The sequence below is a fragment of the Rousettus aegyptiacus genome, unplaced genomic scaffold (genome assembly GCF_014176215.1).
Source record: "Rousettus aegyptiacus isolate mRouAeg1 unplaced genomic scaffold, mRouAeg1.p scaffold_m13_p_1, whole genome shotgun sequence".
NCBI lineage: Eukaryota > Metazoa > Chordata > Mammalia > Chiroptera > Pteropodidae > Rousettus > Rousettus aegyptiacus.
The window spans coordinates 63,976,994-63,984,350 of record NW_023416284.1 but is presented as its reverse complement, the minus strand read 5'-3'; positions in this window follow the sequence as shown (position 1 = coordinate 63,984,350).

The window sequence follows — 7,357 nt, the reverse complement described above, 5'->3', positions numbered from 1 at the left end:
ATCAACATATGGAAGTGTTCTAAAACGGAATTATTGTGATAATTGTGATGATTTTACAACTGTATAAATTTACTTAAATGATCAAACTGTACACATATGATGGGTGAATTTTACAGTATGCCAATTATATATCAACAAAGCTGTTAAAACAAAGGACAGGAAGACTCCTAGTGTGATCTTTTGGGGCGGGGGTAGTGAGGAAGGTGGAGAGAGAGAGAGAGAGAGAGAGAGAGAGAGAGAGAGAGAGAGAGAGAGAGAGAGAGAGAGAGAGAAAGAGAGAAATAGGTGTTATAGAAAGAGAAAAACACCTATGGGAGGTAGTTATGAATTTCAGTGCAGTAGGAAAACACAGGGGCTCTGGAGCCGGACTGCTGGGTCTGAATCCTGATTCTACCACTTAACTACCTATATGAATTTGAGACTAATTACTTAACTTCACTGAGCCTCTGTGGAGTGGGGCTAATACTAAATACTAAGGCAGTTGTGAGCATTACAGATAATGTATATAAAGTGCTTAGCCCAGAGCCTGACAACATGGTATTTACTTGCTAAGGGAAAATTCTGGACCAGTTAATTCTACAGAAAATTTTGGACTTTGTTGTAATTGTAGAATTATGAGCTCTCTAGGTGTATTGTAGCAGAATTACAAGCCTCTCACTGACCTGATTTATTATCTTTATTAAAGAAGAAGCCTGGAACCGTGGGCCAAAAGCCTCGGTTTCCAAAACTGGTTCTATCGCAATCACACCCTATGGAACTGGGTGGGGTTCCTTAACCTTTCCAGGTTCTTAAGATATGTTCTATCTCCCAAAAGAGGTTGTTGGATGCTCACTGCCAACATTAAAAGTGTCCTGTGTAGGTAATAATGGCATTGAGAACGGACTGAGGACTAGGGCCCCATGTGAGAGGAATACAATCTGGCCAAGGTCACTGTGCCTGTGGGCTGGGATATGTGAACATCGTACTAGCAGGAGGCCATGGAAATTTTCACAAACTAAAATTGGCATTTGGAGCTGAACTGGAAAGCTGTGAACACAGGATGTTGCTGAAAATGGTGCCGGGTAGGGCTGCTACCTGAGGTTTGGCAGGCTTCACGCCCTGCCAGTTGATTGCAGAAGGATGTTGGATCATCAGGAAATGGGGATTTGAAATGATCCCACAGGAAGGTGTGAATAACAACAGAAGCAACAAACAAAGCCAGCCAAGCCAGGTCTGACTGAGGGACGTTTGGGTTGGGAGACAAGTGAGTTCTTACTTTCTTCACCACTTCGGTAACTTCTAAGGGAGAGACTAGCTGGCATTCAAAGATGGCTTTGCGGTAGTTTTCCCCATACTTCCCTGCCTTTCTTCATTAACACCTTCTGGAGAAGCAGAGGGAAAAATAGCAGTTTAAAAGGACAACTCATTTCTGCCTCAGGATGCTGGCAGTCCTCCATGTAACAGTTTCTAGTGGACATTTGTTATATTTTTGAATGCCCAACCCATTCCTATTTTTTTCCTGGTAAGATCACTTGGATCCTTTTAGAAGAACTCCTCTCCCCTTTATGGACAGTCATGGTGGGGCTGTCAATATAGGTACACTGCCCTTCCCTGGCCTATTAAACATTCCCTCTTGGACTCTAAGTTGAGTTGAGCGATGGATAAAATGGAAAAAAAAAAAAATGTTGGAGATGATCTGACTCCGTGGCCCTCACTCAACCTTACTTACACCTGCTACTTGAATCCTAGCTCTGCCCCAGTTTCTCAAATCTTCTATTTTGTAAGCCATTGATATCATTCCAATAAATTGTTTTGATTAAGTTAGCTATGGTTTGTTTCTGTTTCAAAGAACAGACATAGAGCATGGCTGTGATACAGTTGCTTGAGCAGTTTTCATAGAAGAACATGAAAGAGGAGCAAAAAGAGCCCAACTTTAGTCATCCACCTTCAGTAGTTTTCCTCACCTCTCTAACTACGCCACCACAGACAGGCAAGTCACTAAATCCTTCTGAGCCTCAACTTCTTCTGTAATGTGGAAATACTATTACTTTGCAGAACTATTAGGATTAAATGTATTTATTTATTCATTCATTTAATGTTTACCCAGCAGCCACCATATTCTTGGCACTCTGTGAGGAACCAGAATAGATATGTTAACAAGAAAGACATAGTATAGTCCCTGCCTTCATGGAGCATACACTCTAATGGGAAAAGAGACATTAAACATACATTTACAAGTCTGATGATATTCAAGGGATTATGTGAGTGGTTAATAAAGAGATCCAAGGAATCCAGTAGAGGGCCACACATTGAAGGCTCTTAATAAATGTGACTACCCTGTATTCTTCATCATGGTACCTTTGCCACTGAATGGCCCGCTCATATCCATATCCTTACCATAGAATTAGGACACTCCAGAGAATTCCTGATTTAATTCAGTGACTGAATATCTGCCTATTGTGTTTGAATTTCTGCTTCTCATGATAATAAGGTCTGGCAGGAACCTAGACAAAAGAGGCTTGCCTAAAGTTCATATTGACAAAACAAGAGCAAGAAACTTCTCTGATTCATTAGGTACCTTTCTAGCATCACGAAGTCTCAAAAATGACTCACAGAATGTTAGCTCCAGAAAAGAACTTAGAGAATGCTTAGAAAGCTCCTTCATTTATAGATGAGGAAACCAAAGTTCACTGGAATTAAGTCTCTTATCTGTATCCTGGGTGTGTAATTCCCATACTAGGTAGTGGGGAGCCCAGACTGTTTCCTTTTTCGTGTGGATAAGTCCTGGTGGAATCTAGAAATAATCTAGACTAGGGTCCCAAAAGACAGAAGCCAAGGGAGTGAGGCTGTGTGCTAGGTACTAGGGAGGAGCAAAGAGAGTTAAGACACCAGTCCTTTAGGGTTCTTCTGGCATAGTTGGGGAGCTGAGACACACACAATGCCATAGAATAGCACAAAACAACACACGGGAACTGCCTGTTGATCACGGTCACATGGATATGCTGGCACCATTTCCCTTTCAACATCTTTGAGATCCAACTCATCTTTTCTGCCCACTTTTCTCTCACGTCCCTTACTGGAGGTGGCTTCTCCTCAGACAGCTGTACCTATTAATAGTAATATTATTTTCCAATCATAAAGGCTGATGCTCCCTGTGTGGTCCCATGACACAAAGTGCCCCCTTCTCCTAGGATCTGTGAGTATAACTGTTTTTTTCAATAGCGGGTCTCTCTCAATCTGTTGGCCTTGCCAGACATATAAATAATAAAACCTAGACTTTAAAATAAGGTGATTTATGTTCCAGAGATCTCTCTGCTTCACAAACAGGCACCTGGTTTTCTTTGCCTGTGCTATTCCTCATTCTCAAAAAAAAAAAAAAAAAACCCTCAGTCTGCCTTTTTTGCATCTTACAATTCTACCCATCCTTCAATGTAATTTCACCAGCATTGGCTTGAATCACTGGTGATTTAAAGATGAGTATGCGAGGTTCAGAGTGGTTTGTGACTTGTACTATATCACACAGCAAGTAGAAGGTGGTGTCAGGCCTCGAAACCCAGTAGGCTTTCTTTGTGCCCTTTTCAATAATTGTATTGGCTCAGGTCTTTTGAACATATGAACACAAACTTACCCTGGCTAACTTGAGCACAAAAAGGATTTTCTGGAAGGATGCTGGGCAGCTCACCTAATTGGATGAACTGAAGGAACAGACCCCAAATGAAGTGGGAACAAGGGCAATTCCAGTGATATGTCTTTGACTTGTCCTTCAAGATGCCAGTTTTTAATAGAATGCAGCTCAAGCCCATTCCCTTAAAGGTTCAAATACCTGGAAGAGAAAATTTGAGGGATCCTGTCTGGTGGGGTATAAGCTCTGGATCAGTCAGCTATGGCGAGGTGCGTTTGGGAAGGGGTAGGGTAACAGAACACTGATGTGGTCACTACCGGAACACATCTGTGTATTAGACAGTTTCCCAAAGAAAAAAGGAACTGTTGAGATCTAGGTATATACTCCTAACTTGAGTCTCCTACATCCATCTTTCTGATATTTTAAATACTAAATCCCCCAAATGAAATTGGGTAATAGAAGGGTTGGGTGAAAACAGCTCCAAAGCAACTTAAACACTTCAACAGTCACTGAATGCTTACTCTGTGCAAAGTACTATGCTAGACCCTGGGAGGGAAAACGATGAGGTTGAAATGTGAAAGTCAGTAAGACCTAGCTCAGGAAAAGATAAATAGGCACATAAATCATGACGATGCAAGGCAGGATAAAAAAAAGTGATGCTCCAAAAGAAGTACATGGTGCTATGGGGTTTTACAATATGCAGAGAGTCCCTAAAATTTCCAGAGGGGAACCAAAGAACTAAAGTCCAGATTTCCCTTCTTATTGTCACTTCATCATATGCTGGAGAAACTATACACGACTCCACGTGGAAAGGAACACAATGTTCTTATTTCCACCTACAGCAGCCCTGCTGCCAAGTCAAACATCTGTCACCCCTTAAATGTGCATTTAGGGAAGCATCAGGTTCAGGGGGCTCATGTGCCATTGCCAAGACCCCACTTAGATGGACTGTATAAACATGGTATGTTGAAAGGAAAAAGGGAATGGCCGGAGGAGTCCTGCCTACACTCCTGTGAAGATTTCAGATGTTTGTTCCATCAGGGAGGCACTTCTGAAAATCTTTGAGCACAGACAAGGAAAAAGCCCTTGAGTTCTGAGAGGGTTAAGGGCAGTGTCCGTTGCTGATAACATTGCTGCTGTACAAGGAGAGTTTGCTACAAGTTTCCTAACTCAAGAGCTGCAGGCCCGAGGCCACAGTGTCGCAACATTATTTGGCTCCATCTCACGTTGTGGTGGTGAGAGAGTGAGAAGAGTTTAAACATCTTGGTCCCACCAGGATTATCAAAACAACCTGTTTTTATTGAGAACACCAGGTGTATCTCATGATCCTTTGGAGTCAGGAAAGATCCACTTAAGATCTGATATGGGGGTGGGAAATGTAATGGCTTCTTTACACATTACCAATTCTTTTGGCTTTTTAGTAGGCAGTTACAGGAGGAGGCAGGGGCAAAAGGAAGGAAAGGAAGCAGGAAGCAGGAAGATTAAGGAGAGAGGAGGGGACATATATTTGGGAACACGGGAAAGGGAATGGAAAGGCTCAAGTTGTTTAGCACAGTTTTCACTATCAAGGTGGGAGAGAGAAAGCAAAACAGAATCACTCTCATACTTAGTAGTAGAGAGCAAGGAGGTAATCATTTGAGGGAGAAAATTAGTGAATTAATATTTCTGTAGACACACTGTGTGTCAGGCACTACATTTTGTTTGATGTGGAACTTACTTAGGGACAGAGAAGCCCCCATCATTTGTACTTACAAAGATAGAGCAAACACTTCTTTACCTTTCATACATACACAGGCTTCATCTTTAGAATGTAGCTTTAAGTCAGGTGTTCAGCCTCCACCTCTGGGTCTGAAAGCTTAGAATGCTTTTGTTTGGAGCTTGAGAGTTGACTCTTACACACATGAGACAACCTCAACCTTAAAGCCACAGGCAGTATTGGGGCAGTCCAGGTAGGCAGGGATGTACTTCGGCTAGTCCTCACAGTCATGAAAAAGAAAGGCAGGGCCTCAGATGTACATTGATGACATTTATTTCCAGGTGAGGTTGCATTAGGCTGAACTACATGAGATAGTTGTTTTTCTAGGTCAAAAAATGGTAGAATACTAATTTTATGTGGCTTAACATAAAATATGCATTCTAAATTATATATGTTAAAAGATATTAATTTGTTAGATATTTAAAAATGACCATTTTTATGAACCTTTGTCATCTTGTCATTCTTTTTAAAATATTGGGATCTTTAAAAAAAAAAAAATGGAACTGACCTAGACCTTTCTTGACTCTGGCTAAAGCTTGGTTCTATCTTTATCTTGGGATCTCACAGAAGAGGTCTCTGTCACACACCTATATGAGTATTAAGTGCTGCTCAAGACCCAGAGCACTTCTTTAGAAATGCATCTCATGTTCAAGTGAGTGTCTTTTCCCTGAATGTTATACCTCAGCCTCATTTCTCATAGCTAACTGTCTAAATCCACATCAGTTCTCCTGTTGCATATTTTTATATCACCATATCTGTTTGGTCATCAGACAGCTGCTCACAAATATCTTTTCTACCTCTTCCAATCTTCTGTGGCCTCTCAAATTCTTGCTCTGCAAACTATGGCTTAAAAAGTTTGACATTAACTCTAAATTTAGTCAAGAATTCAGGCCAACATAATACCTATTTATTTAATGCAGCTGTTATCAAAAGCCCACCTGGCTGACTGACTGTAGAGATGTTGTTGCAGCAAAAAAAAAAAAAAAGAAAAAGAAAAAGCCTCTGTATAAATCCCTGCTACCATTCTTCCTTCACCGAGCTCCTCAGAAAACACAAACAAAATCATTCACTTCACTAGTCATAGTATGTGCATATGCATATATTATTATTATGTGTGCTTATTTTTCAATAAATATTTAGAGGTCTGATTATTGGCCAGGCACTGGACATACAATGGTGCATAAAATAGACAAGATTCTTGTTGTCATGAAGTTTACAGTCTAGAAAGTGATACCGATTAAGAGAATATATGCCATTACATAGGAAAGATGAGGCTGCAGGGTGCTGTGGGAGCAGTCATTCTTCACTATAAGAGTTTTGAATGTCCACTTGTCCCAAGTGCTGTTCTAGATTTTAGAGGAAGAGATGATAAATAAGTAAACTGGGAAGCCTGTTTGAGGAGCCAACAGTTGAGCCCGGTACTGAACGATGAGCAGGATCTGGGAGTTGGAAAGGAAGGGTGTGTTGTACTGAAATCAAAATGAGAGGAAATCTTCCCAAAGGCAGTGGTTTCTGAACTGAGCCCTAAAGGATGAAGAGTAATCTAGGTGACAGATGCTGAGGTTTGGTGACGAAGTGTTACAGGCAAGGAAATATGCAGGATATGCAAAAGCTCAGGGGAGAAAGAGCAGAACATACGAGTTTGTGACTGGAAAAGATGACGGTGTGGTGGGTGTGGTAGATGATCACTAGCTCCCTTTGACTGGTAAAATTGTTTTAAGGGCCAGTTTTCTTGTGTGCCTTTTCTGTTTTTTTCTTACTGATACACCAGTCCAAACATTTTTGGACAGGTGATAGAACATGCCAAAGGAACCCCTGCCATCTGGTGGACAGATAGGACATCAAAATGTGTAGAAAACTGGCATTGCTAGTTTAAGGGTCATTGCATCCCAGATTTTGGCAATTTTCCATTCAACAGTTTAAAAGCCCTGATGTGCTTTAAAAAAGTTAAGGAAGAAATATGTAAGAGTATTCTCAGGCCATGCTCCCCTACTGCGGGG